Below are 20,020 nucleotides of genomic sequence, written 5' to 3' on the forward strand. Positions count from 1 at the left end.
TTAATAAGGTAAAGCTGTAAATCTCTCCCTAAAGACCTGCATTTTGTCAGCTGAATTTGTTTCTAGATCCTGTTGAATAAAACTACTAGCTTTCCACCATCCATCTAAGATCCATAAGGAGTTTTGGTCGCTAGTGTGAGATTCAGTTGCCCAGACACAGATGCTTGGGACCATTTGAAATACGTTGGGCTGGTCTGTCTGGTCTCCCCCAGAGGGGAGGAGGTTTCCTATAGATCCTCTGTTGTATCTCCAAGCCCCATATAGATGATTTGGCTAATATAAGATATTTCAAATTACTTTAGGCACCAAGTATAGGAAACAGAGTCCCATTGCTAGGACATATGCAGACACTTTCCTGTGAACACACGTAGGTGGATGTGTCTGCACAGTAACTGCAAGGCAGTGTTAATAACAGAACAATAACTGTCTGGATCTTTTTGGACAATGTATGCTCAGTAAGAGCATGGACAAACTGTTAAACTTCATTATGTGCAATTCACCCCACACTCATTTTTCTTTCCACATTCACATTTTTTGCATTTTCCCCCCTCCTATTTTCAATCTGTTTGCCATTTCCTCCATGTTCCCATTGTCAGAGTTGAGCTCTGGAAAAGGGGAACATTTCCCACTGGTTCTTCCTTACTTGCTCAGGACAGAAGCGTTCTGGCTTTGACTTCTCTTGGGAGGACATTTTATCTTAAGCAAATATTGAATTTCTGGGATTAATATACCGGCTGGTTAGGAAACAAAACAAGCCAGTTCCAAGAAGCATTTGCTTACTGATAGCAAGCAAGATAGACTGTGTTGATTGCGTGTTGATGACTTCTAGTTATAGAAGGCCAAATTATAAACATTGGTAATCCGTAAATTTGAAATAAGTACCTTAGCTGGTCCACTAAGCCAATACAAGTACAGTGATTTGTATTAGTAAATGTCCTAGGCTTAGTCTACGGGGCTATTTAGGATCTTACTCCAGGCTAACTGCATGGATTATTGAGCATGAGAATTAAAGTCAGATATAGGTACAGGTACAATTCCATGGCTCTGAATGTGCCATCAAGTTGAACTTAAGTGAAATCCTAATGTAAAGGTAAAGTTACTAGACTAAGAATAGAAATTCTATTCATACAAGCTGAGGTTTTGTTCCTTGTTGCCACAGAGCTTTTTCTAGACTCTTACAAAAACTGTTTCATCTTTTTGAGATGGTCTGCCCCATCTATGAAAAGAAGTAAGAAACATCTTCCTACCTTATATATTCATGACATGAATAGGTTTATTATGACAGTGAACGTTGTATTCTTATTGCTGGTTTTGACCACCTGAATTTTCCTGGCTTCTAGCAGGAGTTAAGCCTGTAAAATTCTCTGGATTTAACAGACAGCAGCCACAATTCCTCTCGAGTTGCCTAATTAAAGTCAATAGAGCTGATAGAGTGTTTTCCTCTACAACCGTAATCTTTCTCACATTTTGTTCTGCTTTGGTTGCATTGGACACAAGTGGCCTGTGAAAGTCTGTTCTGGGTCATATGACAGGCGACAAGCTTTGGCTATGGCTGTGGCTAGGGAGTGAACATACCTCACAGCAAACTCCACAGAGGTCAAAACATGTTGCAAAGTCCTCTGCTCCCTTGCTTCAGTAAACCCTGCCTGTAACATTCAGGGAGCAGCTGGAGGGATCTCATCAAGCAGTTTTGAAGCACTGAAGTCCATCAAGGTGGGACAACATCCCATGATAATCTGATGTATGAGAGGAGTCATCATACTCCTCTGCACATCACGGCAGAGGTGGGAAGCACAGGTTCAGTTGAGTTGGGTCATAAAGAGGGATCATTCTGAGATTCTCATATGTATCATACAAGTTTTGATGATATTTCTGCACTGAACTGAAAAAAAGGTATCTTGCCACAGAAAATCCTAAGCACTCAGAGTCAGGGGTGATAGTAAGCTCTGTGCAGAACTAGACCATTTACAAGGCTCAGAGAAGTTCAGGAATTTTGTTTTAACTTCCCCAATTATTTTTCAGCTTTTCACACAGCCTCTACAAAGTGACTGACCTCTTGTGAATTTTAACCAGGTAGTCACAAATAGAGTAACACAGAGGAAAATAATGACTGGACCCCTCTCTATCTTATTACTTCGATTAATTAAAGCAATATCTCTGCTGCTTTTTTTTTTTTTTTTTTTTTTTTTTTTTTTTTTTATGAGGAAGCATTTAAATATTTGGAGGAATAGGATGTGAAACTGGAAACTAAAGTATCAGCTGAATATGTGGACCTTTGTTACAAGACTTGATAGTCAGTTTATCTTATCTCATGAATTCGTTTGTTAGGACCCTCTCAATTGTATTTAATTTGAGAGTAGAAATCAGCTTTTGGCACACTGCAGCATCTAGACCATGTGGCAGGCTTGATGTGTTCTGAAAATCATTGGCACAAGAAATTCCTCTAAAATCATAGAATCATTTAGGTTGGAAAAGATTTTTGAGATCATCAAATCCAACCACTAACCCAGCACTGCCAAGTCCATCACTAAACCAAGTTCCTCAACTGATAAACAGAGTTTCCCAGGCAGTATAAAACGCTGTAGCCATACCATAATACTTCTTCATTACACTAATTGTCACCTGTTAAGGTTTTACTTCAAAGTTTTGCAGTGCACTTTGGAGAACAGCTTCTTTTTGAACTAAAGGCCCTACATAACACAGCAAAGTTGTCATGTCGTCATGGAGCAATTGCTCTTACTGGCTGAACGACTATAATTCCTTCCATGAGCTGTAAAGCTACACATATGGCTTTACTGCTTCAGAGTTATTTTAATAAGGATTCCCCTTAGGGCTGTCCAGACAGCAGATGGCATCGTACGTGAAAATTAAACTCCTGAACTGAGGCTCCAAACCTATTATGAGGCTTATAAAATACACCTGGAGGCTTTAGGTGAAGTGGGAAAGCGAGGAGGTTCTCAGTGCAAGCAGAGATTGCTGAATGCACAGATAGAAAAGGTCCCTTTTTATTTTCCAGCACTAGCCCAATGACTGACTTGTCTTTGACTTCTTTTCATGAGTCCCAGGACAGAGCTAAACGCTCTCTCATTTCTTGAGCTGCTGGTGCTTTGTGCCATATAAATTTCAAGACAAACCACTCATTTTTTGTTGTTGCTGCTTCAGTTCTATTTCAGTTGCTGGAGGGCAGATGTGGAGCTGGTTAATAAACAAAAATCCTGTAGTGATATTGCAAGTTTGCCCTTCCACACAAAACCTAAAGAGTCTGGGAATAAGCAAATAAATACAGCTCTGCCTTTATGGCTGAAGCAGAAGAGGGCAGGTGGTAACCGAGCCCATCGGCAGCAGAAAGTTTGCCGGTGCCCTGCAGCATTTTCTCATCCAGGTTTGCTTTTCTACCAACCTCTGTGCCCTTCCACTTTGTTGCAGCTTTCTCAGTTACAGTTTTTGGGTTAAGTTAGTGGTTAAGTGCAAAGAATGGGAGGTGGACAGGAGCAGACATCAGATTATTTGCCCAGGCCTTCAAGACTCAAGGCAGTTTGCAGGGACGGTGACAGTAGGTTTATGGAAGGATCCACAATTGTTGGTCACTTATGCAGGGATTAGCCATAATATAAACAAAGGAGATGCTCCAGAGTGCCGTGCATTGCAGTGAAACCCCTCTGGAAACTGTGAAAAAGAAAAAAAAAAAAGAAAGAAATAAAAAAATAGGGAAGAAAATGCTGAATCCACCTATTTCTTAGCCTACCTCCAGCCATCTCCCATGCAAACCAACAAAACATTCATACGATGATGGAGATGCAGAACTTAATTTTCCTACCATTGCTTTTACAGCCCACTCTGGTCCCAAATCCTGTTACAAATGGGGTTGGAACTGGTGATGTTTAAGGTCCCTTCCAACCCAACCCATTCTATGATTTTATGATCCCTATCAAAATATCTCCTGGAAACATGTAAAATGAGAATTATTGTCTCAGAGACTGAATGTCAATTTTTGAAGTGCATTGGGGTACATTGGAAGAAACAATGTTATATAAAGAACAGGATGACCCCCATCCACAAAATTTTATACTGATCCTGAGCTGTCAAGACCTATGCCCACCGCTGAACAGAAGATGTGCTTTTAAAATGTTCCTGCCTTGTCTTGCAGGCATGTAAACATTCCCACTTACCAAAAAGTAACTCTCCAAATATTGAATAGCATCCCTGCCACAGGTTTGTGTATGCAATGTGCAGCACAGTGAGTCTTTGTGATGGATGTGTTTTTCATGGAAGGTATTTTTTTTCTTCCTGCAAGAGACATTATTTCCAAAGATAGCTTCAAGGTGAAGGATAGCCCGTTAGAAACAGCTAAATGAAACTGTGTAAGGTTCTCTTCCTCTCACCTAGCTTTGGGTAGCTACAACATAGTCACCTCCTGCCGAGCCAGGCTCTCTGGGCTCCATTTATAGTCAACAAAGAGAAGTAGCCACTTTTAGATGTGATTCATCAGACCTGTTTTAGACTTCTAATTTAGGAGAGAACGAATCATAACCTCAACTCTATTGACCAGCTCCTCATTGAATCCAAAGGGAACAAAGCTCAGCTTTAGTGGCTAGGTCAGCTGCAAAACTCTTTCTCTATATTCAGTTAAACCAGTCCCATTTCCAATGTAGCAGCTCGGCCAGAACAGTCCCACAGTGTAGATGCTTTTCCCAGCATCCCAACAAAAATCTTCAGGACAGAGATTCATCCACTTTTTTGGTGTTTTGGGAGTGTGTGTGTTTTTGTCCACAAATGATTTCCTCGCATGTGACTCCAGGTGGATGTCAGTCTAGGAGAGTGTTATAGATGCCTTTACTGTTTCCATAGATAAATTGGGAGCTGCAAGAGCCACCTGGTGCATAGTATGGATAATAGCTACAGTACATGTATCATTGTTGCAATCGCCGTGACTCAGTTGGATGCATTTGAACAAACTGGAGCTCCATGTGCTTGGCACCAGCTATCCTTACATTATCCTCAGAAACTTATATAGCTGTCATGCCCGTGTCAAAGAAAATTTACTGTCAGTATCAATGAGGTCTTAGATGCTGACAGGTCGTCTTCTAACCATAAATCCCACAGCTCAAGGACATACCTGTCTTTCAGGCTGGGCCTGATGGATCAGAAGAAGTGTTGGGACAGGGTAATTACAGCAACCAGTATGCAGGGGGATGTGAGGGCAGGAAGAGGAGAGCATTTCTTTTCATGGGTAATGGCTATTTTCAGTAACGCAGTGGTACGGACCTCAGAAAAGAGTTTTACAGAAAAAGGAAAACCACAAATCCATCCTTTCCTCACCATTCCTTCACTGCACAGGGAAATTTTTATTCCATCTTTTAATTATGTCCAGCACAACTCTCCCAAGTGTATGGCAGTGCATTTGGGGATTCTTCAGTGAATAAGCTGAAGTGACACACAGAGAACAGATAAGGTAATGAAATCTGAGGGCATAAGATTGCAGTGCAGATATTTCAAAGGATGTGGTTTGCACAGAGGCATTCACTTTGTTTTGCTTGGCGACTTTTTGCATGTCTTCTCCATCCTTATTACAGCTTACTCTTTATCTTTCATCCTTTAAATATGCCCAGATTTGATGAGGTAGAGGAGAGGGCATGACAAAACTGTGGATTCCTATTTAAGCATGATTCTGAACAGTAAATCTCCCAGGTGAAATAACCATATTCTCCCCGTGTGTTTGTGTGTCTGTGTGTATATTGATTGACTGATAAACTGACACTGATATGAGCAGGTTCATGCTCTAACTCCAAAGAGGCCGTGATGATCTTATGTGGTCTGCATGTATCTGAAACTTTAACTGACGCTAGTCAGTGTCTCCACTGATGTCAATCAAATAACATGTTCATAAGGGTTATATTTGCTGATGGGCTTAGTGGGAGTGTGCAAATGAGGCCTTGAAATGCAACTGAAGAAAAATGTTTATTAAAAAAAAAAGGGTTTTTCTCCCTGTTCTTTCCTTCTCCAAGACAGACTGTGCAGGCTGGAGTTAAACTGGTGCCTGCACTGTGTTCCTGGGCCAGCTATGGGAGCTGCTGGTGGTTTGACATTCCCTCTCCTGGAGAAGATAGGCCATAAACAAAAGTGTGATGAAAGAAATCTTCCCCACTTCACATTTGCCTCACTCACATTTGGGGATTAATGACTCTAGATAGGCTGAAACAGTTCCTGCAGTGAAAGTAAAGCCATGGTGGGTGTCTTCTCTCCTTTACAAACTGGCCCACAAGGTCTTTGTATTGGAAATACTGTCATTTCCTCAGACTTAGATAGACAGTATATATATAACAATTTCCATCTTAGAAATATCATCTTTGTGTTCCTCCAGTGCCACAAACTTACCTTATCTGAAAGGATTGGCTGGACGGTTACAATGTGATGGTGCAGGATGGAGACTGGATTTTCTCAAAGACCCCTGGTACAAGGAGGAGGGTATGTCCTGGGAATATGTGGTATCTGAGAAGATCAGGGGGAAGGTCTGTGCTCGGTTGCCAACCTTTGCCTTTCTTCCCCCTGTCTCTGTTTGGTTCTGAATGTTAATAGCAGGTCATCACGGAATTATATTTAAAATGTTTTAACAGGAAATAGTGAACATTACACAAACCACAAAATCTTATAGCTGGAAACGGGAAAAAGAGAATTGTCTGTCTAGAATGGAAATCAGGTAAAAGAAATCCTCTGAGAGGTCACTCGCATTTTCACTTAAAACAAACCTTCATTTCAGTTATAACCATCATCAATAGCATCTCAAATGCTGCAAGTACATTTTACCATGTTTTTTCTGCTGCTGTGTACTAGTGAAAATCTGCTGTCACTTTTGTGATGTTATAGGTCATCCAGCCTATAGAGAGCAGCCCTGTGGAGAAGGACTTGGGGGTACCGTTGGACAAGAAGCTGGACATGACCGGGGGAGACCTTATGGCAGCCTTTCAGTACTTAAAGAGGGTTTACAAGAAAGATGGGAACAGGCTTTTTAGTAGGGGTTGTTGTGATAGGACAAGGGAGAATGGTTTTAAATTAAAAGACAGTAGATTCAGACTAGATATAAGGAAGAAATTTTTTACAATGAGGGTGGTGAAACACTGGAAGAGGCTGCCCAGAGAGGTGGTGGATGCCCCAGCCCTGGCAGTGCCCGAGGCCAGGCTGGACGGGGCTGGGAGCCACCGGGGCTGGGGGAAGGGGGCCCTGCGCGTGGCAGGGGTGGGACTGGGGGGTCTTTAAGGTCCCTTCCAACCAAAACTATTCTATGATTCCATGATTCTATGCATCGTGTGAAATGACATACTCACATTTGCTTTAAAGCCATGTGCCTTTACACCAGTTAAAGGAGAAGAACTGATACGAACCAATGCAAGATCATGAACCAATGCAAAATCGCGGACAAGCCTCACACCCTGGCACTCACGCTGCTGGCTTCTGCTTTACAGTCTCCCCTGAGTAAGGCCATGCTGTGTGCATTTGTAGACCCACACCATGGCCTTGGACAACCAAGTTAGTTGGGGAATTATGGTATGGGAGAAACCCAAGTGTTTGTCTGTAAGCTGGGAGCAAGTTGCATCACAGCTTCCCACACTCAAGGATGAATTACCAAAAGTTGCCTGCCTTCAGCTTGCTGTGCCCTTAGTGTACAAAGTCCTAAAGAAATCAGGCTGGGAGACACCCACACAGGTGATGGAGTCCCTACTTCTCATAACTGCTGAAATATTTTTATGTGTACTTTATTTCCTGACACTTTCGAATGTGCTTTTCATGGTCTACCAGCACCAGCCAACTGGCTAAGCCCTCAGCAGCTCAATACCTGGCTCTAACGCATTGTAATTTTTAATGAGGACAATTTTTAAAGGTACAAATCCCCACTAATTTAGAGTAAAACAAATATAAGCAAAACATCCGTGTCACTTAAAAAAGAAATATAATTTCTTAATCTTTTCACCTCATTTTCTCTTCTGTTAAATACGAATGATGACCTTTCCCTAGGTAACAAGGGAATTTCAAAAGGAAGCATACTGATGACTTAGGAGGTCCTGTGCTGATGAGAGTCAAGGAAGAACCTTAGGCAGACAACGTGATTTCTACTTTTCTGTTGGGTTTTACTGTCATGTGCAAGCTGTACAATGCCAATTCACTGGAGATATTTTCTCGAGGGCAAATAATGCAAGCACAGTCTATTTTGACTTCCCACTGGCAGAATTCAGAACAGAGATTTTTCCTTGACACATTTGCAGGACTTGCCAGGAGAAATTCCAATCCCCGGCATACTTTATGCAGCTAAATAAATACCATAACATGAATAAACATCATTAGCAATTGCTGATTGAGTTCAAGCCCCTCCGGTTTTGTAGGGGAAATGTTTTATTATAAACTTCTGTGAAGTCTAACCTCAGACTTGGTGGCTGATTTGAAAAAAAAGAGAATATTTTTTGGCAATGAAAGGTGCTAGCAAATGAATACTTTTCCATCTTCTTTCATATGTATACCAAGACTTTACCATTAAAACGTGGTTGCTGCTGGAGTGAGGGAACAGTAGCTACCAAGTAGCAGTTCTCTGCATTTTTACAGTGCCAACCACCTAACAGACCCAACGTGAACAGAGCACAGTTCTGTGCATCGTTCACCCTGCTGGAAAGGTTTTGCCATCTTAGTTGTGCTGTAAAGAATTTCCCTGTCCTGTATAAATTTGAGACAGAAGAAATGTCTCCAGTCCACATGAAATGAAGGTCTTCTAAAGTCTTCCTCTTAAAAATAATAAAGGGTAAGTAAGAGATCAACATAGAGTAACCCAATAGTTAACAATAAGAAGTCGAACTATGAGACCTCAGGGTCTTCCTCTGTTTTTACTGTTTTGAAAACTGAAACAATGTCTTCCACATTTCAGATATGTGCTCTAACCAGCACACTTCTAGCTGCTTTTTAATGTGTCTGTACCCTTTGTTTTTGATTATAAATTCCAGCCCAGAGCAGCGTGACCTTTCCCAAGAAAGGCTCTGGTGAAACTGCCACATTAGAATCATAAAGAGCTGTTTGGGGTTGTGTTAAGTGGTGGGACATTGCCTTTCCAGAATTTATTAATCTGAATATTAAAACAGAAAGTGGCTCTTCCACTAGTGTAAACATTATGAAAATTGGAAATTGAATTTCCATCCTATGGGAAATTTGGATAATTTAATACTTACAGCCCTTTAAAACAGGAATGAAAAATCCAAAGGATCAAAGCTTTAATAGAACACAGTTCTAAAAATTCAGGCTGATGATTTTTAGGCCAGATGAGCAGGGACTTGTCATGTCCCCAAACTGCGGCAGTGCCTCATGGGAGCTGAGGTTTCCTTTTCTCCATTGCAAGTAGCAACCTCTCTAATTTCCAAAATGCACCTTAGCTGTTGTTTGCCCTTTTATTTCACGTCAGCTTGAGCTATAGCAAAGATTTATTTCTGAGAAAATAATGCTGAACTAGAGCCTTTCCTCCTCCCCTTTTTTTTTTTTTGTGAAAAAAAACCCAAACAAAAAAACAACAAAGCAAACCAAAACAAGAGGCAAACAAAATGTTACAACCAAATACATTTCTGTAGTCATGATTTCTTTGGGAACATTTAGCTTTCTTTATAAATCCCTTATATATTCATGTGGCCATGGACTCAGTTATCTACATATATAAGCACCAGTTTTCAACTGGTATATTTTGCTTGTCTCGGCCATTTCTTACTGTTTCTTTTGTCTTTTGTATTTAATTTTCTGTGGTGTAAGAGACAACATCGTCTTGTCACATGAACAGATCCTGGGTTTACCCACACACACAACCTAACCACAGATAACTTATGCTATGGTATAAAAGCTGCTGAAGATCCATTCAAAGTCAGCCTTGGAGAAGAGGTGCCATCAAAATTCTTCATCAGACATCTTGGTACTTAAGTTCACATTCTTATGTTCTGTATGGAAAAAAAGTAGTTATTTATAGGGAGGTGGAAGAAACTACCTCATTGCAAACTCCACTACTATCATCCATGAGGCTAGGCTGGAAAACTGCAGAATGAGGAGTGGTATTTAGAGGATTCCTCTTTACTCTCCTAAACCTGTCTGCCCGGTGCCTGTTGCCAAAGCACCTTTGTCCCACAAATGCTCACACATGAGAAACACAGTGTCTGTTCCCACAATGCTTTTTGGATGCTGCAACCGTCACCACCAAGGTAAGAGCAGCTGAAAGTATAGAGTTCAGCACACTGACCTTGGGGTAGAAGACAAGAAGAAGCAAGGACCATCCTCATCTTTCAATTCCAGAAGTCCCTGCCACCTCCAGGACCACTGGCAGAAGACATACCTGCTGGACTGCAGCAGGCTTGCCCACCTGCAGTCCCACCGTTAGGGAGTGACTGCTCAAAGCCCTCAGAGAAAAATATCTCTGTGTCACCTTCCACCTTGCTCTGTGACCATTATAAATTCTGTGTCCCTGCTCATTGCCCCTCCACTTTGGGAGGCTCAGTACTTCCCAACGTAAAGAGGCATTTCAAAACTAATAGTGCAACTGCTTTTCTTGACAGACCTTGCTGGCAGCAGTTGGTAAGCCTGCCAGTGCTGGACTAGCGACTGAACAAGAACAAAACTCTTCCGTGTTCAGAAATGAATACGATGTGACATCCAGACTTGTTTTTCTTCTAGGGGTAGCATGACAAATTATTCTGATCTTGTTTATCTCAGCACAGACTGCAAAGCCATCAAGATTATTCAGGTCACTCTGGATTTGCTGTGGGACAAAGAACGCAGGATGTGGCTAGATCCAGTGAACATATTTTTCAATCACATTTTCATAAAATATCCTCCTTGCCCCCCCCAATGCACACAAAGAAAATAATCATAATATTGAAATAGAGCTGATTGTGAAACTTCCTTTTGTCCTGTGAGAACTTCAGATTTCAGAACTTCTCTTATCAAAACTTGACAATTTTTGCAGTTTGGTAATCTGTGAAAAATTCAGGATGGGTCATTTGAGACATTTTTGTTCTTCTAGGTCCCTTAAAAAAATTACATGAGAGCAGAGTAATGAGAAAGTTAAAGGAAAAGTCATTTCAAAGCAAAATGAAAATATTTACTTCAAAGAAGCTGAAAGCTGTATGCAACTTCAAAAAACCTTTCCCCCCCCACCTTTTTTTCTTTTTTAGTGACCATTTTTTTAACAACCTGAAGGAAGTGGCTGCAGCTTGGTGAATCGGGGCTCTTTCTAGGAAAAAAAGTGTTAGCAGAAAATTCTCAGCCAGTTCTAATCCACAAATTCCGTAGTTCCTCATTTCCTGAATAAGCAAATGTGAGGAGGAGGAAAGAGAGAGAAAAATACACCAAGGGTTGCCAATGAAATGAAAAATGCCAGTTTTAGGCTCTTTCTTTTTTTCTCCAGTGACCTAGTCTGCTCCTGAGAGTCTCTCACCCCACACTCAGCTCCTCTGCAAGGGGATGGGGAGCTGCATGCCCTGACATGTGGGGCAGAAGTAGGTCTCCTTGGACATCTTTTCAAGAAGGACTGGTGGAACACATAATTAGGAACTTGCCCTGGTCTACAAGAATTTAACGGTGACTTCACCTTCACCTGGCATCCGGATTAATGATGAGAGCACGAAAGCAGCCATCCCGCTCAATAAATGGTCATGTTTCTGGGATAGCATTATTTATATTGGAAACTGGTTGCCTCCTCTTTCCCCTCTGTTTTTATGTTTGTCCTATTCCTAGACCGAACTATTCAAAATGCTGCCCCAAAATGGAGTAGAAGCTTGGTTATTTAACAGTTTTTGAGAAAAGGTGAGACGTGTTGAAAAATCCCGTTTCAGTAAATTTTCTCTAAAATGCAAGTAGCATGCCAGCTATTAATCAGGCCAGATTCCTTCATAAAACTGTTTGGTTTCCACTCCTCAGGATTCCATCATGTGCTCTGTTTCAGAACAGGGAATCCAGGATTTCCAAACCACTTATACGCACTGTGGTGGAGATGGTTGTCTGTGTCCTGGGAACTTAGTCACAGACAGCTTTGTTACTCCAGCCACTGATATTTCTGGACTCTTCTGCAAAATGGAGAGAATCTTCCACAGCTGATCAAAGGGGGTTTTTAGGTGTCCGAACCACGTATTCAATGCAGGAGCAGCCTGCCCATCCCTATGGAGGTAGCTCAAGGTGCAACATAAGGAAACAGGAAGGAAATGACTCCATAACCGACCAACACACCCTCCAACAGAAAAAGGTTCAAATTTTCCAGGTTTCTTTTCCTGCACATGTCAGTTCAGAGGGTATTTGAAAAACAGTGTTGTTTGTATTCATGTTTAGTTTAAACTGGGTTTTTACTGAATGCTGGAAATTTTCTATGCTAGACTAATGTCGTCATAGAGCACATCTTACTCTTTTGCTCAAATATTTTATCCCATTGAGAAGATGGCAGAAATGATACCAGCAAAGAATAAACCCAGAGACTTCAGCAATTAGTTAACTAAATCCCATTCCCAGCAATTAATATGCCATAGAAATCATTCAGTAACAAATCTGGAAGAAGAAAATGCCTGCATGTTGAATAACGTATCTTTTAAAAGTTCACGTCTAACACTAAGACAGTCCTTGTGTACAGTAAGACAATGACTGAATCTGTCCACATGATATTAATGGAAGGTGAAACCCACATAATTTCACTTGAGTGAAAGTTAGGGATGTGGGTTAATGCCAACAAGAAAAAACCTGCATCTCCAGAGCATGATTCAAACCCTGTTAGATAAAATATTTTCAGGGAGAGGAGGAACTGCTGAGATCTCAGCTGTGCCATTAAGGTCGCACTCCTCACCTTGGCCCTTCCATCTGGACTGCAGAGACCTTGTCCTGCAGATGTGTATTAATCGGTCTTTTCCCCCCTGACTCGTGACCAAATCAAGGGAAAGCACATAGGTTTGAAGGATTTAATTTCACCTGAATTTTTAAAAAAATATTTTTATGAAATACTTTTAAGAGTATTTGAATACAAACCCCATGTTTTTCAGTCTCTCTTGTGGATGGAGGGTGCCCACAGCGCTGTAAGTACGTTTGATGCAACATAACATACGGAGGGTCTGAATGCAGAAATTGAGTAATTCAAGTTAGCAATTTACCCCAAGTGAGCTACTCTGTGATGCCTGACCTCTGCCACCAGGTAACTGCCAGATTCTTTAAGGCAATGAATCCCATGGTGAGGGAAAGGCAAGCTGCTTTGCCTTTTCTGCAGGGCAGGAGCTTCACAAATCCCTTAGCTCATCCTGAGTCAGGACTTCAGCTTGGAAGGAGGCAAAACCTGTGGGCTGTTAGGGCGAGGGAAGCTGGAAACAGCCTTTTGCTGTCAGATTTCAGTCATTCGTGTTAACCCAAGGTTTCCCCAAAGGCTGCCCAACAAATTCCTTCTGTGCAGGAAGAGCTTGGGCTGCAAAGGCAAGTGCTAATCCAGAAGTTCAAAGCCTGTGTGAGGAAATATAATGCTACCTCCAGAGACTTTTCAGGGGAGGGTGGTTGACCACAAGAAAATAAAGGCTCTTGCAGCTGATCGTAAGCCTGTGTGAGAGGGCTTGTTGAAGAGGCACCTAGGAATGACTGACATTCCAGTTTATGAATCAGCAGGGAGGGAGCAGCCTGGGCCAGCTTTTGGGAGATGCCTGGGCCGTCTGCCGCCTCTCAGACCACGGGAATCCTGCAGGGATACGAAGGGGAGACAAAGGAGCCTGAGGACTGTGGGAATGGAAAGCGCTACAGATCATGATGGCTGGGTTGACACGAGTAGTTGCTGTGTAGGCGTGATGATGCCTGCTGTGAGCAGGGAGCCAAGCTCGTGTCCAGCAGTCCTATGGCATGTAAAGGTAAGGCACTTGCGTCTTCTCCCTCTTCTTGGTCCTTATGGACAGAAAGATCTTGTGGCATAAATTTTCCTGCTCTATCTCTGTACAAAGTCTATCTCAGTGACTCTGAATTTCCTCTGGATTTTCCCACATGAGTGGGGAGTCATGTGGCCCCAAAACTACAGCTCGTCCCATTAAGAGAACTTCAGGGTTCGTAGCTCCACAGCTTCAGAGGGATTTCCTCTAAGCACCACCAGCCTGCCCAGCAAAGACTGAGCTCAGAACTGAGAATTCAAATGTTGCTCAAGTTCCTCAAAGCCAAAACACTGTAACTCACCTATATGTGTTCACTTGATTTGGGATCTTTCCTGAACTGAGATGTTTCTTGGGTATCTGGTACCACGTTAGAGTGCTGCTGTGTCTGAAAGCATTGAAAGATATAAAACATCCAAATGAAATAATAAAAAAAAGTGTCAGGATGAGACTGAGAAATAACCTGCCTCATCATTTTTTCGTCCTTCCAGAGCAAGATCAACCCTACCTACTATGTGCTGGATGTGTGTTTTCTAACCTGCTAAAACCTTCTGTTCATAGAAGTTTCCCAAAAAACTTTGACATGTCTAGATTAGACAGATGAATCCAGCCCTTGGCTCTACGAGAAGTATGGCAATACTGTTTAGGAATGTTTTGACTTCACTTTTTTGTCCTGAAAAAGGTGGATGTGTTGAGGCAGAACATTTTCTTAGGAATGTAAAGGTCCTGGTGAAGCTTTCTTCATGGAAGGTTTTTCCAGCAGAATTTCTGAGCACAGTGGAAGTACGAGATTTCCCCCCATCACTGACATTTCCTGCCTGTCAGGGATCTCACTCACTTTCTGTGTCAGTCATCCCTACTCAGGCTCTTCATCTGCCTGATTCAGATGAATTACTTGAAGCTGAATCTCTTGGGACATGGGTGAATATTTTATCTGACAACCCGTTGCCCCCTTTTTGGTCAATTCTCCTGTGTTGTTTTGTACTGTTTCTTCTGGTTTAGCTTTCCTAAATAGAGTCTTGGTTTAAACAACTCGGTATGGACTGAACTTCAAAGGAATACCCTTCCCTTTCCTAAATAATGTATTTAGCTTTAAAACAACATGAACAAGTCTGATAGCATGTAGCTTTTGGAACATGAGTCACAACACCTCCAAAACAATTTGTGATGTCCCCTTTGGGGTTACACAGGTTGGTCATTGGCTTGAAGTCTGGGCTGAAATGGTTTCAGCTCAATTGAAATCAACTTTCCAAATGTATTTACTCAGAGTGAGATCCGCGAAGTGCAAACACCCCAGGCCTAATGGTGCATGGGAAATAGAAAACACAACTCCTACTTGTTTGCTGTGATAAATGATCACCTCAGAATCCTAATGGCCATGGCAGTCTATCAATGTGTTCAGCTCCTACCCAGCACCAGGTGAATGGTGGTGGTGGGTGAGTGTGGAGCTCAAATTATATTGCTGATCTTGGCAGTGCCTGGATAATTTAACAAGCCTGATTAGATACTAAATAAATATTGGCTTTGCAATATGTTCACCAGTGTTTAACTTGGATAAAAGAGGCCGCAAATACTGTTGCACTGGGTGATCTGGCAACAAGCACAAACACTTTAAAAGATTCATTCAGACTGTGACAAAAGTGTTTAAGAAGGAAATTTTGGTGGAATCATGTTTTGCTCTAATGAAAACCCTCTGTTCTGCAGTAACTGAAGAAAATCAGCTAGCTCTTCGCCTCATAACTTCAATGTGCATATTACTGTAATTTGAAGGTACATTGTTTTTTTGAAAAAATGAAGTCCCCCAACAGACCCTGGATGACCAGGTTAACAGCTATGGATAATTTCACGATGACGCAGAGAATGTAATGATCCCACTTATATTGCAGAGTGCGCTGGAGCAGGGAAGTGTAAAAAGTAAGTTATCATCAGAAATGAGACTTAGCCTTGTCAACTGCAGTCCTTTTGTACAAGTCCCAGCATCCTGCAGGTGAGCTCACTTATTTTCATGCCATATTCATTGGCTTTGGTAAAGTTTTCAAAGCTGAAGATGAGACTCGTCACATCTGGCTGCATGCATACAGTCATTTCATATCATCTGAGGTGCCTGTAAGATCTCTCAGATGCAGGAGTGGCAGATAGGATAGAAAATGTAAGGCAGAACTAACACTTCTCGGAGCAGCAAATAGAAGAAAGTCACTTTAAGGTATTAAAGATACCTTAATGCATTTAAAATGTCCCATCTATTTTGGCAACTGAATCCTCCTCTGTGTGTCTCCACTTGAGCTGGGTGATTATAACAGTCTACCAACATCTAGCCAATATTGCACCAAAACTTAAAAGCACTTTGTGAGAACCACATTTAGGTAAACTCAGGACCAACTGGAGAAAGTCTGGGAAGGAATTACTGGAACAATCAGAAGTTAAGAAAAAATTATGAGATCAGACCAAAGGAGACAGGTCTTTTCATCTAGAGAGTCTGAGGCAAAAGGTTTTTTGCACAGAAGAAAATAATTAGCTTTCCAGATCCATAGGTAGATCAGACGTGAAGTCCTGAATATCAAATTCAGCCATTGTAAGTGGGATTAGAAATAATAATAATAAATATTATTGTTATTGTTATCATTATTGTTACTGTTATTGTTATTTTGTTATTGTTATTGTTACTGGTATTGCTATAGTTATTATTATTGTTATTGTTATTTTGTTATTGTAATAAAATGCCCACTACACCCACACCTCCACACCACAGTAAAGGTAAGGAAGGTCTGGAGCTGACCTCCTGGGGAAAAGGAGGCAGTGTCTCTTTGGTACATGTAGAAGCTGCTGGGCAATCACAGAACGTATCATTGGAGACGTTTCTGCCTTTAGTCCTGTAAGGACTCCTCCAGCTCTGTCAATATTTGATTCTCTGTCTCCTGGAAGATGACACAGGACTGTTCTTCGCAAGTATAAATCAGCGTTGTTCAGTCATATCAAGGTTGTGCTTATAGACTTCCACCATCATTTTGTTCTCAGGATTATCTGTACAATGACATCCAAGCCAAGCCAGCTGGTATGCATTTTTTAATATATATACATTCATATATATATGAATATATATATAATTTAATATATATATTTTAACTATACGTAGATGCTTTCATTTACAAGTTTTTATTTCCTTACTCAGTGAAGAGGTGTTGTCTTATCTTCCCATTTTCTCAAAGGCCCACAAAGAGTGAGCAAACCTGATCTTCCACTGGCATCAACCAGCGCGGCCATCCTGCCTAACAGAAAAGAGTTTGGACCTTTCTTAGAAGAAGCAGTTGCTCACCAAGACTTTAACATGATGAGGATTTTTATTTAAACCACCTTTTCCCTATTCTCCATTTTCAATTTGTTACAATGCTTTTTTGCAGCTTCTCTGAGCCATCCCCCCATGCCAGTATAAATCACGATGAATCTGAGTGGGCCTACATCCAGTTAGACCAGCAAAACTTTTAGCACACTACCCTGCTCCATCAATTTTAATTCCGGCTATCCACTAGGGGAATGTCAATCAACAAACCTGTGCATCAAAGTACTTGTTGTTTCAAACCTCCCCCAAATTTATGGTCCCACAGGGCTGTGCAACGTAGCGCTTTAGCCCTGCTCCCAGCAGTGAGCAAACCAGACCCACAGCACCCTGGGTGCTTGTCAGCATTTAATCCTGCCAAACTAAAATCTCACTCTGGTTAATTAGGTGCTGCTCCAGGTGTTTGGTAACCATTTTCTTAAGCTAGCCCCTCCAAGATCAAGAAATGAAGGGGGAGGCTTCTCCCCTCCCTCATCTCATCTCCAAGCTCCTCTAGTTTATTAGTTCTGGTCCACAAGGAGCGGCCGAGTACGAGCTGAAGAGATGTGTATGCTTCCACTCCCCATGGCTTCATAAATTATATGGGGTAAAGCATTACCTAATTCATTTAACTTGTCATGTTATTCTCCCCTCAGAGGAAAACTCAATGATTTTAAGAGCAAATGTTTGAGGCTGTGATGGTGGAGGTTTTGTGTTAAACTGGGAAAAAAACTGAGATTGAAGGGAGAGCTGGCCATCAGGTAGGTCTCAGAAACTTTAGATTTGGGGGTCTCTGTCTTGCCCTGGAGAAGACCTACATGGATGTCATGGCTGACAGTGCCAGATTTATGCCAAATGGGGTCACATACAGTGTTGATCATCCACTGGATTCTTGTAAGAAATTGTATATACAACTCTGTGGCTGTGTCCACATTCTCACCCAAGCATTAGGAATTCTTTAGCATTTTTTCCCTTTTAATAATTCAATAAAAGGTGTTATTTTGTCATATTCAGCTTTGTAAAAGTCAAAGTTGATAAAGCCAGTGAGCTAGCACCTTTCTTAGTTTAATTAACGTAGTTATGTTGACTTCCTATTTTTGCAAATGAGGGACTTTTCTTGCAGTCCTCGCTTCCTTTGTTGTCACTATATGCATATGTGTATTTCTGCAGTCAAATGTATGTATGCACATAGAGTGGTGTGAGTGGAAGCCTAGCTCAAGACTGAGCTAAGATGCCCTTCAAATATTTTCGACTGAAGCAGAGACAACCTCAGATAAGATACCTTCCACTCTGTCTTGTGCAAATATGAGTGGTAGATTATAGAAAATTTGCTTCTGTAACCCAACAGCTATCATATGGTGCAAAGTCCCCATCCACAGTGGGTGCAGATGGCAGCTCCAAAAGCCGATACGTTGAGTATGTGGTGAAGGGACTCACACCTTTACTTCTGCAGCCTGGCTCAGCATCACACTGGTAGTCCTCATGCTGCACTCTACCACAGGCACCATTCAACCCTTGGCTAGATAGAAACTGTTGTTTACATCAAATACAATAGACTTGAACTTCTGCTGGAGTAATATGGTATAAATTAACTTCTGTGGAGTTATACCAAATGGTGCCAGCTTCTGAAATGTCTCCCTACCAGCCAAGACTGATGGGCTATTGGTTCACACTCAGACGTATCATGGAGGCCTCCAGATGTAAGCGTTGCCTTCTTGACAAGGCATGTAGGAATGCTCAGAGTGGAAATTTGGCTTGTCAGCTTTGGAGACAGGGACTGAACTCTTCAGAGGGTTTTACAGTTCTCGTTTTCCCATGTTTACAATTTTTTCCTTCTTTAAGAAGAAACAAAATATAAGTGGTGTCACGCTTGTAAAAAATGTAAGAAATGATGTTGGAAGATTGTGTGTGTAAAAGCAAGTATTGGTGTTGAAGATGATGCTATTAAAAGTGATGCTGCAGTAAAAGAAAGCAATCTGTAGCAAGCCTCTGTATCTTGGAGAACCATGAGTAACAAATGCATCTGCAGCTCATCGTTCAGAAGCATGAAGCCTTTCTCTGCAATGACCTGCTTCGCAGCCCTTCAGCAGCTGTCACACATCTGACAGGCATTCTGTAAAACTCTCCAAACAGAAGCTCAGACACAGACCCTAGATTTTCCAGCATCTAGCTGTGGGCAGACCCCTCTCCCTCCAGCGCCTCCGTTGCACACAACCTCACTTGTGCCTGACCCTCTTTCTGGGATGCCCAGGGGAAAAGCTGTGAAAAAGAAAGGCCCAAAGGGTGCAGTGTGTTTTTATTTGTGTGTAATTCATGACGCTGTTCCCATGGGCTCTGCTACAGTATGCAATACGCCTTTCCCACTGACAGTGAAAATCCTGCAGAAATCTTAAAACCAGTTACAAGAGACCAGGCTTTCGGGGCACTCTCCTACACTTGATGGCAGCTCTGCACTGAGGTGGAAAGAACCATCCTACTTGAGATAACTCCCTGGGTGAGGCTGGAGCAACTCAGAGCCTGTATTTCCTCATCTGTCATAATGGAACTCCCCTCAATCCCCTATCTTGCATTCAACACTTGATTTTTATTGCAGGGCTGGTTGTCATGGAAACAACCTAAAAAGAGGTAAGGTAATGTTGCAAGGCTAAATATAAGCAAAGCATTGAAATAAGTTAGGCTGAGGGGTCCCCCGTGGCTGCCCTCGGAGCTCGTATAGCACTGCTGCTGAAACGGGACCCAGGCAGGGTGTTCAGCTGCAGGAGCCCACCCTGACGTGCTGTTATGGGGGCAAACAAGTAGAAAAGGGCTGACCTGGTTTTAG

This window comes from Falco punctatus (genome assembly GCF_963210335.1).
Source record: "Falco punctatus genome assembly, chromosome: 4".
NCBI classification, from domain to species: Eukaryota; Metazoa; Chordata; class Aves; order Falconiformes; family Falconidae; genus Falco; species Falco punctatus.